Source organism: Triticum aestivum, chromosome 7B, assembly GCF_018294505.1.
Source record: "Triticum aestivum cultivar Chinese Spring chromosome 7B, IWGSC CS RefSeq v2.1, whole genome shotgun sequence".
In the NCBI taxonomy this organism is placed as follows: domain Eukaryota; kingdom Viridiplantae; phylum Streptophyta; class Magnoliopsida; order Poales; family Poaceae; genus Triticum; species Triticum aestivum.
The window spans coordinates 630,319,484-630,337,128 of NC_057813.1; positions in this window are offsets into that span (position 1 = coordinate 630,319,484).

Sequence of the window (17,645 nt, forward strand, 5' to 3'; positions counted from 1 at the left end):
AAGCTTCATACTTTTCAAACAAAGATTCAATTTCATAAGCAGCCTTAAAAGCAACAAATTCTTCTATTTGTTCCACATCATAGTAATAATATATACCATTAGCATAAGAAGCTAAGGTTTCATTATCATTAAATTTGCATGAAAAGGGAAGGCGTGGAGCCTTCATCCTAGAGCAACAAGTAATATCATATCTCAAGCATAGATCCCGGGCATACCAATGCAACAGAATAAATTGGTCCCATAATAGTTTCCCTTTTGTGTCAAGCGATAATCCCTAAAGTATTCACGTTGATCCAACGTGTCTCCCATTATAAAGTTGAATGGGGTTTTCCCAGGATTATCAAAGTAGTACATAATATCTTTCACATAATGAGAATCGAGGGTTTTAGGAGTTACCCCATCTCTATGAGTAGCAAGTACACCTAATTTTTTTGGTATTTTGTGTTCCATATCCATAACTAAAGATAGAGAACAACTTAGAACAGCAAATAAAAATTACTTAGTGATAAAGCAACCAAGCACACATGAGAATATTCACCCCACGCTATGACTCCCCGGCAACGGCGCCAGAAAAAGGTCTTGATAACCCGCAAGTATACGGGATAGTTGTAGCCTCTTTCAATAACTAAGAGTGTCGAACCCAACGAGGAGCTAAAGGTAGAACAAATACTCTCTCAAGTCCTATCGGCCACTGATATGACTCTACGCACGCTTGACATTCGCTTTACCTAGAACAAGTATGAAACTAGAGGTACTTTGTAGGTGTGATAGGATAAGTTTGCAAGATAATAAAGAACACGTAAATAAAAAGTAGGGGCTGTTTAGATAAAGATGCAATAAAGTAAATATAGCGAGTGTGGAAAAGTGGTGGTAGGAATTATGAAAGTGTCCCTAAGCAATTGACTACGTTACTAGACTAGTAATCACTATTGCAATTCTATTTGAGGGAGAGGCATAAGCTAACATACTTTCTCTACTTGGATCATATGCACTTATGATTGGAACTCTAGCAAGGATCCGCAACTACTAAAGATTAATTAAGGTAAAACCCAACCATAGCATTAAAGTATCAAGTCCCCTTTATCCCATACGCAAACAACCTACTTACTCGGGTCTGTGCTTCTGTCACTCACGTCACCCACCATAAGGAAATCATAAACATATTGCAAACCCTACAGCGGGAATCCCTCACGCTTGCGCACACGGAGGGTACCATAGGACAGCACCAGTAATAAAACATGCAACTCAAACCAATCATAGCAATTTATCAATCACCGATAGGACAATGAAAATCTACTCAGACATCCTAGGATGACAACACATCATTGGAAAATAATATGAAGCATAAAGCACCATGTTCAAGAAGAGGGTACAACGGGTTGCGGGAGAGTGGACCGCTGAATATAGATGCGGGAAGGTGATGGAGATGTTGGTGAAGATCGCGGTGATGATGATGGCCCCTGGCAGTGCTCCAGCGCCACCAGAAGCAAGGGGGAGAGAGCCCCCCTTCTTCTTCTTCTTCCTTGACCTTCTCCCTAGATGGGAGAAGGGTTTCCCCTCTGGTGCTTGGCTCCCATGGCTTGGGAGGGGCGAGAGCCCCTCCGAGATTGGATCTATCTCTCTGTTTCTGCGTTCCCTGATTCTGCCCCTTCACCATTTCCTTTATATCTGGAGATCCGTAACTCCGATTGGGGTGAATCTTTCGCCCAGATTTTTCTCGTAAAATTAGCTTTCTTGCGGCAAAAGAAGGGCATCAACCGCCTTATGGGTGGCCCACGAGAGTGCCAGGCGTGCCCAGGGGGGCGCGCCCCCTGTCTCGTGGCCACCTCAGACACTGTTTCGCGTTGATTCTTCCTCCGAAAAATCCCAAATATTCCAAAATAATTCTCCGTCCGTTTTTATCCTGTTTGGATTCCGTTTGATATTGGTTTTCTACGAAACATAAAACTTGCAACAAACATGAACTGGCACTGGGCACTGGATCAATATATTAGTCCCAAAAATAGTATAAAAAGTTGCCAAAAGTATATGAAAGTTGAAGAATATTGGCATGGAACAATCAAAAATTATAGATACGACGGAGACGTATCAATGCTTTCATTAATTGGGAATCAACTGGCCAGAAATTGAAATCCAGGGGGGCGGCGGAACTCTAGCTAAGGTGAAATAGTATATGAGGAGAAACCTTGTGCATCGCGAGTTACTAGGAACATCTAGTATCAAGAAGAAGTGGTCAACTAGTGTCTTCTGTGGGATGAATACCGTGCAAGCAGAGACATAAGATTTGCACGAATAATGGAAGAGGAGTACCTTTTTTGGTTGCCGGTGTGGTCACCTCCACATGTCGCACTGATCTTCTTCTTTTTACCGGGGAAACCGATGTTCTGGAGGGTGCAGGCTCGGACGAACCCATGGCCAAAGTGTTGACTGTGTTTCCGTGGCCGTATGTCGGTGGAGGGGAAGCAGATCCGAGGCGGCGAAGGACGGCGTAGCAGGAACAGCTCCGGTGCGGTGGAGGGTGGTGAAATTGGAGCGGCACTGGTGAGGCGCAGGACGGCGTGGTTGAACTGGCTCGGGTACAGATGGCTCGGCCTCGGCTTCAACTACTAGCCGTGGAGGGCGTTGCGGTTGAGGTTGCGGTGGACGACAACGTCGGGGTATCGGCTCCGGCGTGATGGAGGAGGGCGGCGGTTGATGGGTGGGATGGGGTGGCGGACGGAGGATGCCGGGGTTTCGTGGCTGGTGGAGAGGTAGTTTTGGCGCCCATGGAGTATGAATGGGGAATCGGACGGGTGGGGGGGACCATGTTTCGGTCTGGGACGCGCTTGTTTTGGCTTTTTTGAACAGAAGATGGGATGCACTTGTTTGAAATTTGGGGAAAGTACAAACTTTGCCCCCCTCTTAAATTCTGGACCTACTGCAGGACGGGGGTAGGATGGTAATCCCAGGTGTCCCAAATAGTGGGCGGGAGCGATTTCGGCCGCGCGCATGTGTGCTTAGGCGACCATTGTGTATGAATGTTTTTCGGAGGCGGTTGCGTGGCGTCTAGATGAAGCTACAAACCTACCCCGGTTTAGACCTTTGGACGTCGGGTCGGTAAGTTTCACGGGTCGGAGTTATTAGAAAAGTAATTTCCTTGTACTACCAAACATTGGTCTCACGCGGTTTCGGGCGAGTAGAGGCTCTTTTGGCGCTTCGTTCGAAATTTTGAAACACAAGCATTCACGCTTAGAGTACTCTTGAACTATGAGGATTGACCTAAATAGACAACGTTATATTTGACCTTGTATGTTTGAAAACCTCATTAAATTATCCGCTTCTTTTTGAAATTTTGACACTTGAAGATCCTATAACTACAATTATTTTGGAATGGAGGAGCTAAATTTGAATCTATTTTGTACACGACTACATATGCTATTATGTACAAAATCTGAGCAAAGATTGGTGCCCCCGTAATTTAGGTATGGTTTACAAATGCCATGATATCAAATTCAAACAATTGAATGGACTTCATGTTGAATTCGATTTTTTTAAACCACCTTAAGTTGAATTCAAATGTATGCTAGTTCATAGGTAGCTATTTATAATGTCCATTGTGTAACTTTCTTATGTATAATGTGCTTTACACACACAACATGAACTATACTCACGTTTATATTCGATTGCTAAAGCGATGCATTGTCTGGAGTTCAAAATACTAACTATGTGGATCAATTGTGTGGAATAATAACATAGACATGCTCAAATTCGATAGAATCTAGATGTCTGATGGATCAATGACCATTCCTTATGCAAATTGCAAATATCATGATCCCATCCTAATATTTGGATACAATTTATATCTTTAATCAATGTGTAGAGCAGTCTTTTACGTGTAGTTTCACTCTCCATCGGTGGTCTCTCACACATGCTCACACACTCTCTCCCGAGGTGTCTTTCTCGCACACATGCTCTAGATATAATCCTCCCTCCCTCTCGTAACCATTTACAACTGTTTTCAGTAACCTTTATCACAAGCACTCGTCCTCTTGCAAACATACACGCACACAATCCTCATCGACCCTTTCTATATACATGGACCTGCCTACGTGTCTCATGTACGCACATTATCTTTACGCCTGTCTCTCACGCATTGTCTCACACCTCTCTTCCTAATCGACGAGTATGATTTTAGCAGAGCATTCTGTAGGATGCCCCTTAAAGTTAGGTTGGATGAATAGTAATATCAGAGATAAAGGGGTTACCTTAGTCCGGGAACCTAGGGTTACAAATCCTAGCCGGCTTTGTCAGTGGACATAGAGTCCTTCACAATTCTTCTATCTTTGTCTTGTACGACTAGTCATCCATGGGTCTTCCTAAATGCGTCACGGGTCGACCAATGTGGCGCAGGACAAAACCGAACGAAGGGCCTCACCTCGACCCACCGGACCTCACGCGGTGACACACCCTCTGCCTCACGGCTCATTATCTTCTCACACCCACACATACCAACACAAACGCCACACACACGGAAAATTTCTCCTGCTGCCTCTATTCCCTCCCCCCTTGCATATACACACTCAAGGGAATGGAATCTCTTGTCATGACGTCATATTCGTCTCTCTCTCTCTCTCTAGACCACTCTCATTTCTCGTGCTATCTCCCCCCCCCGTCGGCCCCTCTATCCATGCCTCTCTCGAATATGTAATACACACACATACCTCTCTAGGCCCCACCAAATGCATCAACTACGCATTCACACATGTTACATCACGTACCCCATTGATCTAAAAAGCCCTCTCTTCATGTTTATTTCGCATACAACATTCCTTTTGAATAAAGTGTGGCCAAAAAATTATTTTAGAGTTTCTACATATATACAACATTACAAAGTTATATGGAGGAGTACGAACGCTAATTTGCATTGCATGGTGCCCACAATGATATTTATTCCGCACTGTGAATTTGTATATTTTTATACTATATACAAAGTTAGTTATAATAAAGAGAAACGAAGAGCATCTCTCTCTCTCCATCACATACCCCCCTGTACGCCCCTTTCACGTATGCACACAAAACTATCTCCAGGTCCTCTAAAAGTAAGCCCCCAGAAAATTCACGCATGTTTCATCTTTCTCGCGATATATGCAATGACGATCATTGTATTTGAAGCGAGAGCACGATACTTACATTGGACTTCAGAATCCACTCATTACGGTCACCATTTACGTTTAGTGGTTATTATACAGTCACGGGCTCACCGTACAACTCTGTATTTGCTCATGACATGACTAGTTGACCAGTTAAATGCTCCACGTGGCACCTCTAGTGTTGCATCACATTATCTCACTACCATCGTGCCCACCTGTCGACTTGTATCTACTCTACATCTACACTCTTATGAAATACATAAAATACACTCTTATAAAAAACAGAGTTTGTGATGATGGTGTGCCTGCGATCCTGCAATATAGGTCGTCCGATTTATATCTGACGGATAGGAAAGAAACTATGGCAATTTTGCAAAAAGGTACCCACACACCTCTCCACATTTGCAAATAAGGCCTTCCCTCGTTCATCCTTTTCTCTCACAAGATAAACAAGTCATACAAATGCATCTTGATGTTACGTGCAACGCACGGGCATCTTGCTAGTAAGAATGAAAACAAATGACAAAAAAAATTGGACGGTGGTTCGAAGTCATGACCGCGGGCACAGCGGACAAGGTGGCTTTGTATTGGTATGCTGAGCCGTCTGTTTTAACACACAGGAGCTGGTGTGGTGATTATACACACATGCACGCATGCACACAAACTGCATCCATGCAACACTCACACAAACACATGCACCCACCCACGCACACACGCAACACCTACACGTACACACGCAGCCACGCACGCACGCAACAGTCGCACGCACACATGCACATGCATGCACACACCATTACACCACACGACCAACACACACTCTCACGCTCAAGTGCTCAACCTACACGTGCATGCGCACACATCAGGCCCTGACAGACACATACACAACCAGGTGATTCCCGCGCACGGGTTGGAGCCTTGTTGCGTCTGCGTAAATTTGTGTTTATCTGACCTTTTCCCTATGCAAACTGATAGGTGGGACCCACAAGGAATGTGGTCAATTTAACTAGTCAACATGGCGCCACGCAGACTATTTGGCCAGTCAACAGAGTGCAATCCGATGTTGAACTGTGAGCAAGTGACCGTATAATCACGGCAAAATATATATAGTGACCGTAATAAGCTTATTCTAAAGTTCGGTGACCGTATTACGCTTTTCTCTCTGTAGGCCCTCCAAAACTACATCTCTACACGTTCTTGCATGTTACATCTAACAACTATGCAATACAACACTACTACTACACTCTAACACAATAAATCATATGTGTTTTTAGTTTTACTAGATATCATATTGTTACTTATAATTATTCAGTTTGCATACATTAAAATTGCCTTTGAAATGTATGGCCAGTATCATCTACCGCGCGGGAAAAATCCCGCCCTTTCCTGTTTAATCGGGTTTGTATCGATGGATCGTGCGAAACAGCAAAACTATAGTACTATACAGTACAAGTGACAATTCACTGGGCCGTCGTGTCATCTACTCCTCCATCGTAAGAGTGGAGTGCTCGCTTTCATAAATCTTCTAGTCCCTTTCGCCGACATGTGGGACATCAAGCTACCGGGTCCACTTGCCATACCGGAATACAGTGCAAAGCAGCCGGGGTGAAGCACCCCAGTCATGGCGCTGGCGTAATAATGAGCAATGGGCGTCAAATCACAAAGCTGCACCTTTCCCGCAGTTAAGTTGGAGGGACGAAGTAATAATGCTAAAAAAAGAAGTTGGAGGGACGAAGCAACCATCATTTCACTCGTTACTAAATCCGCTTCTCCCTCATCTTCTTCAACTTAACCACGTGTTGCTTCTGTCGTTGTTCTGCCTCATGTGGGATGCGGATCGGCATGGTAAATCACTGACACGTGGGACCGCATGTTAGCAAACCGCCAGGACAACGTCCTCCGAAAATAAGATGCCTAATCCTAGACTTACAAAGGGCTACGTAGCTGCTACGTATCTTTCCATCTAATCTATATATGTCCCCCCTGATTTTCAGGTGGGGTGGGCCTAATCCTCTCCTTTAATCCAATCAAATAGTCCCACATCACATCAGTTCGTAACTTTACGTAAACCATTACGTGAATGTAGCATTGCTCAAATAAGAAACCTCCCCCGCCATCCGCGCGGCAAAATCACCTCCTTTTTACTAATCTTGATTCTATAAATTTTTAGATCAATATAATTGAGATTTGTATAGATAGCACACAGGAGCAAAACCAAGTGGTACGATTAAGGGCATCCACAATGTGTAGCCAAATGTGAAAATAGCTTTTGGCATCGTGGGAACCATTGTGGACGGTGTTGCCAAAGCCAAAAAGATGGAACCGGAGCTCCCTGATTGATTGATTGAAGGAATAGAAAAATGCAACTTCTCTCCTCTTTCTCCCATGCTTGGACGCATGTAGTACAGTATAGAGCACATAGTCTACTCCCCTGTCCCTTCTTTCACAAATCACAAAGTAGTGAGGCGTCCAATCACAAAAGCACGGACGAAGCAACCATCATTTCACTCTTCGCTGACTCCGCTTCTCCATCGTCTTCTTCGAGCATCTCACCGCACTAGTACTCCTAGTAGTACTAGTAAAGGACTTCTTGGATGCAAATAAGGTGGTTGTCTTGGCTTGCAGGCGGCACTTGCGAACGACTTAGTGTGGTCTCCCTCAATGGTATTCTCCATCGAACGCACTTCGCCAAACCACAAAAAAAAGATATCGTCGATGTCACCGCAATGGGGAAGGAAGTCAAATATAGTTACTACCTCCATTTTTTGTACACAAGGCCAGTATATCAAAATTACAATTTGCAAAGGGCCACTAACACTAATCGAGGCAAAATTGATGGGGTTAGCAACCAAGGAAATTAATATCCCCTGCATGCATGCGGAAGTGAGAAGGTTGGTTTGCATGGTGCTGCATTAATCAATCGATGAGGAGTGAGATGGTTAGCTCTTTGGTCTTTGGAGAAAAAAATACGCATTAATTGACACTTGAAACGAGGATTTGTATCGATTAAATCCCATGAAGGAAAACCCCGCCTTTCTTTTTTAACACTAGTACTCCTAGTACGTACGTACTTATCCTGTTTGGGTCTAGGCCTTGCATTGCCAAACTTCGCCACACATATTTGCCAAGCTTGCCTAAAGTTTTCAAAATGAGAAGGAGGTACACTAGCGCACAGCTGTCGCGGTCGCACCGCACCCTCACACGGTCGCTCCTGCATGCCGCGGTCGCACCGCACCCTCACACAGTCGCTCCTGCATGCCGCAAACCCAACCAAGGGAACGCACCCTCACCGACACGTGCTGTTGCATGTGAACAAACCAAACTCAGCCATCCTATCACTAACACATAATTTTCGTTCATAGAGTATGTTTATCCAACCGCATGTTGGGGAGTACCTGTACGGCCCGTGTGGTGGTCTGTTGGGGAAGAAGAAGAGGTGAGGAAGAAGGAAAGAAGGGTTAGGAGACGTAGGATATTCATCCAACCGCCTGAAATGGTAGACTGACCCAAGTCAGGCGACTTGCATAACAAATACATCTTTTTAGACAGCAAAAGATCCATAAAAACAACAACATAAAGAAAAATTATCACTGCTCACGGAAAGAGACGGACTCGTCATCTTTGGCTGCCGGCGCGAACCAGCCGTCGCTGCCGACATGTGTCTCCGCATCGTGGTTGTCCTCGGCCTCTAGCTACTCGTTCAAGCGGAGCGTGCGGGCGCTCTGCACGGACGAGAGCACAGCCCGGTTCAAGTCGAGGACGTCCGGTTCCGCCTGCAGGAGGGCCTCGATGGCAGCGGCATCCGCGCGCTCCGCGTCGAGTCGAGCCTCCGCCGCCCGGTTCAAGTCCAGGATGTCTGGTCCCGCCTGTAGGAGGGCATCGATGAGAGCGGCATCCGCGCGCTCTGCATCGAGTCGAGCCTCTGTCGCCCGGTTCATGTCCAGAACGTCCGGTTCCGCCTGCAGGAGGGCCTCGATGGCAGCGGCATCCGCGCGCTCCACCTCAAGTTGAGCCTCCGCCGCCTGGTTCACATCCACGACATCTGGTTCCGCTTGCAGGAGAGCCTCGATGGTAGCAGCATGCATGCGCTCCGCGTCGAGTTGAGCCTCTGCCTCCCGGTCCTCCTTTAGTATCGCCATGTTGAACCGCTGGTCCACCTGCACCATGGGGGACTCGAACGCTGGCACGGAGTCGACGTCCATCGTCTCATACCCATCGGGGGCCTTCTGCGCCACGACCTCCGCCATGAACATTGGATCGGCTTCCTCCTCCTCGTAGCTTGGCTCCAGAGAACTTGGGGATTGGCCCGCCGCAAAGCGAGCTTGGGAACGGAGGTCTGTGGCGCCGACCGCCGCCGCGATTTCTGCACGGCACTCTGGCGTCAGCATCTTGTAGTAAGTGATCTTGCGGTGCACCATGGCTTTCTGACGAACTAGGGGATGCTTGATGCGGGCTAGGGGATCGAAAGGTGGGGGAATGGGCTGGAGATTTGGTGTGATTTTAGGGCAGTGGCTGGCGTAGGCCAAGCAGCGAAGGTTCTGGTGTGAATAGTGGTTCCGGTGACGACTGGTCAATTGGTTTTGATTGTACATCGCTCTTGTCGCGTTCGCGTTGCAGCCCGGCACGCTGGACCCTCCACGTCGCTCACCGAATGGAACACGCTTTGTCTTGCATTTTCGATCGCTTGTGGGACCGCAGTTGAGAGCAAACCGACGCCCCTGCCCCTCCCCCGCCCGCCTCATTTATTATACCACCGCTCCCTCCGTTTTATGCGGAGTAAATAAAAACGGAGGGAGTATAATACAGATGAGGATCCCCTGACATGGCCGAACCCATTGAGTAACTGGCATGCGGGTCCTAGCAAGCATGGGGTCCGCCAGTAAGTGACTGGAAGGGAGGGTAAGGCAGGGATACCTACGTCAGAGGATCCACTTCCACTATAATACTTTGACCAAATGTTAGAGTAATAATATATGACATGCAACTTACACAAATGTTAGAGTAATAATATATGACATGCAACTTACACAAAGCATACAGGGTCTAATGCATTTTTCGAGGCTAACTTTGACCAAATGTTAGAGTAATAATATATGACATGCAACTTACACAAAGAATACGGTCAAATTCGTATGTGAAAGGAGTTTCCAATGATATAATTTTCACATTATACATCTCATGTACTATTAATCTTGTCAATAGTCAAATTGGAAGCCATCTCGAGTACAAATCTAGAAGTACGTACGAATCTAACAATATTGATTGGGCGTTATTGAATGTTGACACCTTTTTGATCAATGTAGAGATACTTTGACTACACATAAAACTTATATGTAAACTAGAAAGGATAGGAGGGAGTATATTGTACGTTCAAAAATGAAACAAACATTGAATACCCTTTATATATGATTTGCGGCTGCTATGATCACCGGTCCAAAATTTTGAATCCGCCTTAGGTAGCACGTGCCCCCACTTGTTCCCTCTCGATTTCATCTCGAGGTCCAGAGATCTATTGAAAGAGGACTAGGGTGGGTACATGCGAATGATACTCGGCGGAATGTTCAAATGAGGCATGCGGGAGGATGGACTCGACTGGAGGGCGACATGATCGATGGAGAAGAGGGTTGGAGAGGAATGATAAATAAGCAAACGCCACATGATTATACTTGAACGGCTCAAATAAACAATAAGTTGTCTCGCTTGGCCTACATACTGAAAGGCCTAATCCGCAACATGGAGCACTGATGTGACGCCCTCGATTCAATCGTACACTAATCATGCACGCAAATGTGTACGATCAAGATCAAGGACTCACGAGAAGATATCACAACACAACTCTAGAAACAAATTAAAATAATACAAGCTTTATATTACAAGCCAGGGGCCTCGAGGGCTCGAATACATCAGCTTGAATACAAACGAGTCAGCAGAAGCAACAATATCTGAGCACAGACATGAGTTAGACAAGTTTGCCTTAAGAAGGCTAGCACAAAAGCATCTACGATCTAAAAGGAAAGGCCTCCTGCCTGGGAGCCTCCTAACTACTCCTGGTCATCGGCGGCCTCCACGTAGTAGTAAGCATCAGCGGTGGCATCTGGCTCCTGGGCTCCGTCATCTGGTTGCCTCAACCAGAAAGAAGAAGAAAGGGGGAAAGGGGGAGCAAAGCAACCGTGAGTACTCATCCAAAGTACTCGCAAGCAAGGATCTACACTACATATGCAACATTATCAAAGGAAGGCTGTATATGTGGATTGGGCTGCAGAAATGCCAGAATAGAGAGAAGGCCTAGTCCTATCGAAGACTAGCATCTTCTCGAAACCACCATCTTGCAGCAACAGGAGGGAGTAGAGTAGCATAAAGTAAAGTAGTAGTACTATTATCAACCTCGGCCAGAGATCCTTTCTCGACTCCCTGCGAGAAAGAAATCCCAGAGCCATACTATCCAGTTATCACCTCATCACAATCCAATTCTCATCACAAGTATCCAGTTCTAGTTGTATCGATCGGGATACAACTCCAAGTGTCCGTTACCGTAGGACAGGCTATCGATAGATGTTTTCTTCCCTGCAGGGGTGCACCAACTTACCCACCACGCTCGCTTAACTCCGGCCGGGCACACTTTCCTGGGTCATACCCGGCCTCGGCCAAACAATATGCCGCAACCCGACCTAGGCTTAATAGAGAGGTCAAGCACGCCGGACTAAACCTATGCCCCCAGGGGTCATGGGCCATCGCCCCGGGAACTCCTGCACGTTGCGTGGGTGGCCGGTGAGCAGACCTAGCTACCTCCCTAAAAAGGCAGGAGCTTACCAGTCCAACCCGGCGCGCGCCGCTCCATCGCTGATGTCTATTAAGCTTCGGCTGATGTACACGACGCAGAACGCCCATACTATGCCCACGTGATGGTTAGTGCTATCAGGCCAGAGGCCCCTCGGATCAAATATCCAAATCGTAGTGGATTAGGAACGCGCGGTAACAAGCAGAGACTCACGAAAGATGTGACCCCGTTGCCCCGTCTCGAGGACTTGCGGCAAGGGCTAGGAATGCTCGGCCACGCCTCGTAATTATCTCGCGGGCACCCTCCAGGTCAACCCGTCTCCACATCACTCGCGGGTACCCCTCAGGGCCGACCCGCCCTTCCAAGTAACAGTTGTAAAGTACAAGTATCTGTGTGTCCAAACATCAAGAAGAAAACCCAAGGAATCACCCCCGGTGAATTCCACTCGATGTAATCATCAAGGTGAACGTAAGAGGAATCACCCCGAGGTTCACACTTGAGGGGTTGCACGACAGAGTCGTATCGGAAGTGGTTAAGGAGGAAATCACCCTCGATGACCACGACCGAATTGCTACACTACAGGGTTAACATCAGAAGTGCTGTAGAGGTCTCACCCTCGGCACTTGATAGTATCCCAGTAGTGTCGAGCAACTAAGGGGAAAGTGATGTGCGGTGCCGGGGCCTGGTCTTCGATCCCGTTGATCGGGTCTTCAATGATGAAGCAGGGGCAACAAGGACAAGGTGGGGGTCACTGATGGATCACTAACCAACCTATACTAAGCAGTTTAGGATAAGCCGGTAAGGTAACAATAAGCAAGTTACAAAAGCAGGCTATGCATCAGAATAGGAGCAAAGAATAACAATAGCAAAATCTAATGCAAGCATGAGAGAATGGAATGGGCGATATCGGGATGATCAAAAGGGGGGGCTTGCCTGGCTGCTCTGGCAAGGAGGGGTCGTCGTCGACGTAGTCGATCACAGGGGCAACATCGGTCTCGGGGTCTACCGGAGAGAAGAGGGGGGAGAAACAGTAAATATAAAGCAAACATAGCATAACAGGGCAACAGGCAAAGCTAGACGTGTTCTAACGTGGTGCTACACGATACCGGCGAGGGGGAAGTCAACCAGGAATGTTTTCCCGGTTCCGGACCTGTGTCAGACAGATGACCGGAGGGGGAAAGTCCCATGTTCAGCATTCTAGGGGCATGTGACAGGTGAACGGACCGCGTATTTGGATTCATTGGATTTTTCTGAGCAACTTTCATATAGAAAACATTTTCATCCGAGTTATAGATTATTTTATATGAATTTTCTAAGTTTTAAACATATTCTGGAATTATTTATACTAACAGAAAAGGAATATGATGTCAGCATGACGTAGGAGTGACGTCAGCAGTCAACAGTCTGGTTGACTGGTCAAAACTGACACGGGGGACCCACCTGTCAGCCTGTGTTACTTAACAGAGCTTATTTTAAACTAAACTAAGGTTAGTTAGCTGATGGGCCCCACATGTTAGTGGCTAATTAGCTAAACTAATTACTTTTAATTATAAAACCATTTTAATTAGCTTAATTATGTGGTGGGGCCTACACGTCAGTGGTACTGGGCTGCCCAGTCAGCAGTTGACTGGGTCAACCCGGTCAACTGGGGGCCATAGGGCCCGCTGGCAGCGACCCTGGGGGTGGTCCCAGGTCGGCCACGTCGGCGGCCGGCGCCGGAGTTGCGCCGGCGAGCTCTCCGCGGCGGCGAGTCCGCCGGAGAGGCTCGGATCTTCGCTACAGAACACCAAATCATGCGTTTTCACTTGTGTTCGAACGCTGACGCTGTCGCGCGTCGAGTGGTGCCACTGGACCGACCGGAGATGGCCGGAACAGGGAGCTGCAAGGTCGCCGGCGGCGGTGGTCTACGGTAGCTCGGCGAAAACGAAGAACTAGCGCGCTCACCAGCGATCTAAAGCGTTAGGCCGCACCGCTGGAGTGCCCCGAGCACGATGGTGTGCTCGGACGGCCTTGGCATCGATGGAAGCGACGACGATGAGCGGCACAGCGGAGCTGAGCTCGGTCGTCCATGGCGGTGATGTTATGCGCAGCAGAACGAGGGGAAGGCAGGGGGAGGACTTGCAGTGCTCACCGTGCGGGCGCAAGGAGGCCCCGTGAGTGAACGGGAGCGCAGAGGGAGGTCGAATCAACGACGACGGCATCCGACGACCCGCGAAGGAGGAAGAAGGGGATCCGACACTTCGGTGCTCCCCATCCCCTGCTGAGGCCACTAGTCGATGGAGAGGGCGATGGCGGAGGTCACCGACAAGGTCAGCGGGCGCGGGGCCACCGGTGGCCGCGACAACGATGGAGGACGGCGGCGAGGGAGCTCGGGCCACGGATCTGGAGGAGAGGAGGGCGGAGCGAGCGAGGGAGAGGGAGGGAGAGTGGCAAGTGGGCGAGTGGGAGGCGAGGAGGCCGAGGCGTCGGGGAGGCGCAAGCCTTATCCCCTCGCCCGGGCGTCGTCGGCGAGGCGGGTCCGGCGGGGACGGCGCCCCTGTAGCGGCGCGCTCCGGGGGAACAGGAAGGGGGCGCGGTGCGGGGAGCTGGGCCGGCTGGTTGAGGTGGGCCGAGGCCCATGGGGGGGGGCACGGTGGCCAGCTGGGCCAGTCGGCCCAGTTGAGAGGGGGGGGCTTTTCCTTGTTCTTTGTTTTTTTTCAGCAGCAATTTGCCTTTTCTTTTTGCCACAATTGACTTTGCAGAATTATGCCACTGGCCAAAACAATCTCAAAGAATTAAAGTGCATTGCCCCAAAAAGGTTGGGAGGCTTTTGGAATTGTTTCCAATTTTATAAATTAAAAAGGGCATTTAATTTATTGCTTAGGTCACTGTTTTAAGTAGTTTAGGCCACTTAAACCCTTTGCAAAAATGTTGGTTCACCACCAATATTAGTTGTGGATTATTTGGCACATGATGAACATTTTTGTGTTCATGTCTGAGCATTTTGAATTTCACTCATAACTTTAAATTGAATTCAACTGGAATGTGAAAGAGTATGAGACAAAAAATGAACAGGCACATGTTTAGCAAAAACAATTAACTTAACCCCAGGGGTTACTGTAGCATCATTACACTGGGGTGTTACAACTGACGCTCGAATACGGCCGAGAAAACAGGGAAACCGACATGTGGGGCACACCCGTCGGGACGACGTAGCGCAGACTAGTCCAATGGAGGAGCTGGCCCACAACCTCCTCGCCACTGACAACCGTTCATGTGGGTCGTAAGGGCCAACAACAGGGTGTAGCTCCAGCACCGCCTCTTGACACGACGATCGCGGTGAGCGACACACTCATATCCTCGCTAGACACGGTTGGTTTCAGTGTGCCGAGGGTGGCGTTAGTGTTGTGGCACGACCAACGGTATGTTTGGTTTGTGCCCAAGGTTGCCCCATCAAAGCATTGGGTAGCCAAAATTTTGGTTGAGGTATTGGTTGCCCATGATTTGGCCGACATTGGCAAGAAAAATGAACTAGAGTTGGCTAGAGTTCATTAGCATGCCACAGAAATGGCAACCATCCAAACAAAGACCAATCTTTGGGCCATGACCAAAATTTTGGTTGAGGTATTGGTTGCCCATGATTTGGCCGACATTGGCAAGAAAAATGAACTAGAGTTGGCTAGAGTTCATTGGCATGCCAAAAAATGGCAACCATCCAAACAAAGACCAATCTTTGGGTCATGACCAAAATTTTGGTAAGGTGCACTTTGGCCACAATCCAAACACACCCCAACACTCGGCTCATCGAGGATGCACGGGGCACCGCGCCGCGTCCGCGGAGTGGTGTAGCGTGGCCAACTGCATCCTCTAGACCTGAGACCATGCCAGGTCGTCTTGCTTTTTCAATGACATGCAGGGATCGCATGTGAGCAAAGGGCATCTCCAACATTGCCACGACCGCAGCTAACTACCCTGGCACACCAAAACCCTCGTCCCTCGCGTCGTCGCGTGGTGCATTCCCAGCCGGTGCCAGCTGCCCGCATTCATGCCGTCCGTTCGTATGTCATTGTTAAGAGGGTCGGTGCCCGAGGAACCAACTCCGACGAATTAATGACGCACCCGAACGCTTGGCCTCACCGGAATGCGCTACTTAAAGCGGCAACGCCCAGCTAACCTCCACACCATAGCGCATCGTCCTCCTACCTGGCACCAAATCCGCCATGACCGCAAGTGCGAATGCTCTGCGAGAGAGCTTGTCTTCGGGGATGAAGCTCGAGGTCGCCGCCCTCACTCAAGTCGCCTCTCGCGACGCAATAGCGGCGTAGCCGGACGCAAACGCGACCCCACAAGCGGTGGCCACGCTGGCAGACGACGACGGGAGCACCGTCAGCCACGCATCCTACTTGCCGCTGTCTAACATCCGGCACCGCCGAGGTCGGGGACTCCTTCGAGGATGAGTAGGGCATGGGAGGCGGCAGGGCATGGTGTGCCAACTGGCCAGTCCGTATCCCGTGTTCTACTCTTCCTCGCTGGAGACCGCACCTTCACTTCACGGGTCTTGAACCCCGCCCCCATACATAGATATCCTAGATGGAGGACGTCGGTCGCCATTGTAGAATAGGTTTAGGGTCGGGTTTATTTTTCTGTCCTATAAATGTTCAAAATGTAATGAAAAGCTGCCGTGTTTGCATTAATCTCGGCCGGTGTATATGAACTTTCACAATAATATACATATTGTAGGAGTACTAGCAAGATGCCTGTGCGTTGCACGGAAGATCAAGATCTTGTGGGAGAAAAGGATGAACGAGGGAAAGCCTTATCTGCAAATGTGGAGAGGAGTGCGGGTAAATTGTCATAGTTTCCTTCCTATCCGTTAGATATAGATCGGACAGCCTATATTGCAGGATGACAGGCACACCATCATCACCAACTCTGCTTTTTATTGAACCGAGACAAATCTAACATGCGAAGTAAAATAAACACATAGGGTCTATACATATACAAGTTATCTTAGGCACTCCAATAGTACGTCCACTATACATTCACGCATTTCACATCTTTCTACATCTATGGGAACCTACGAAAGGGTTAACGTAAATTGCCTCTCTCTCTCCTCCCCTGATTTTCTGTGTGGTGGGCCCTTCCCTCCCCCCAATCTACAATCAACAGCTCACATGGTTCACATTACGTTAATTACGTAACTGGGATTACGTAGGTGTAGCATTACTCGTCCTAAAAAACAACTAAGCCAACCTCCCAGCATATCGCGCGGGAAAAGACCCGGCCGCGCCATTTTAGTCGGGATTACCGGATTACTAGTAGTAGTATCGATGGATCACGCGAAGCAACAATTTTTTTTGAGGGGGCGAAGCACCTAGTTTAAAAGAAAAAAAGATGGTACACTCACAACACTCCTGTCGCGGTTGCATTGCACCCCACACACGTTCGGTCCTGCACATGGCTCACGCAAATGGAACGCGCTTCGGCTTGCCTCTTCACTGACACGTGGGACTGCACTTGGAGAAACCAAACATGCGCCAAACTCCCCCCGCCCACCATGCGAAAATCCTCCCCCCCCACACAAAAATCCCCCCCAAATCCGATTCAACCGCCCTTCAGCCAACTAGCCAATAATATTCCCCAAACCCCCCTCCCCCTGTCCCCCTCCACTCCATTCGCTCCGCCAAAGCTTCCCTCCCCGCCGCGCCGATACATCGGCGTCGCGGTTCGTCGAGGGGACGCACGGCGATCCTCTCGCTCCC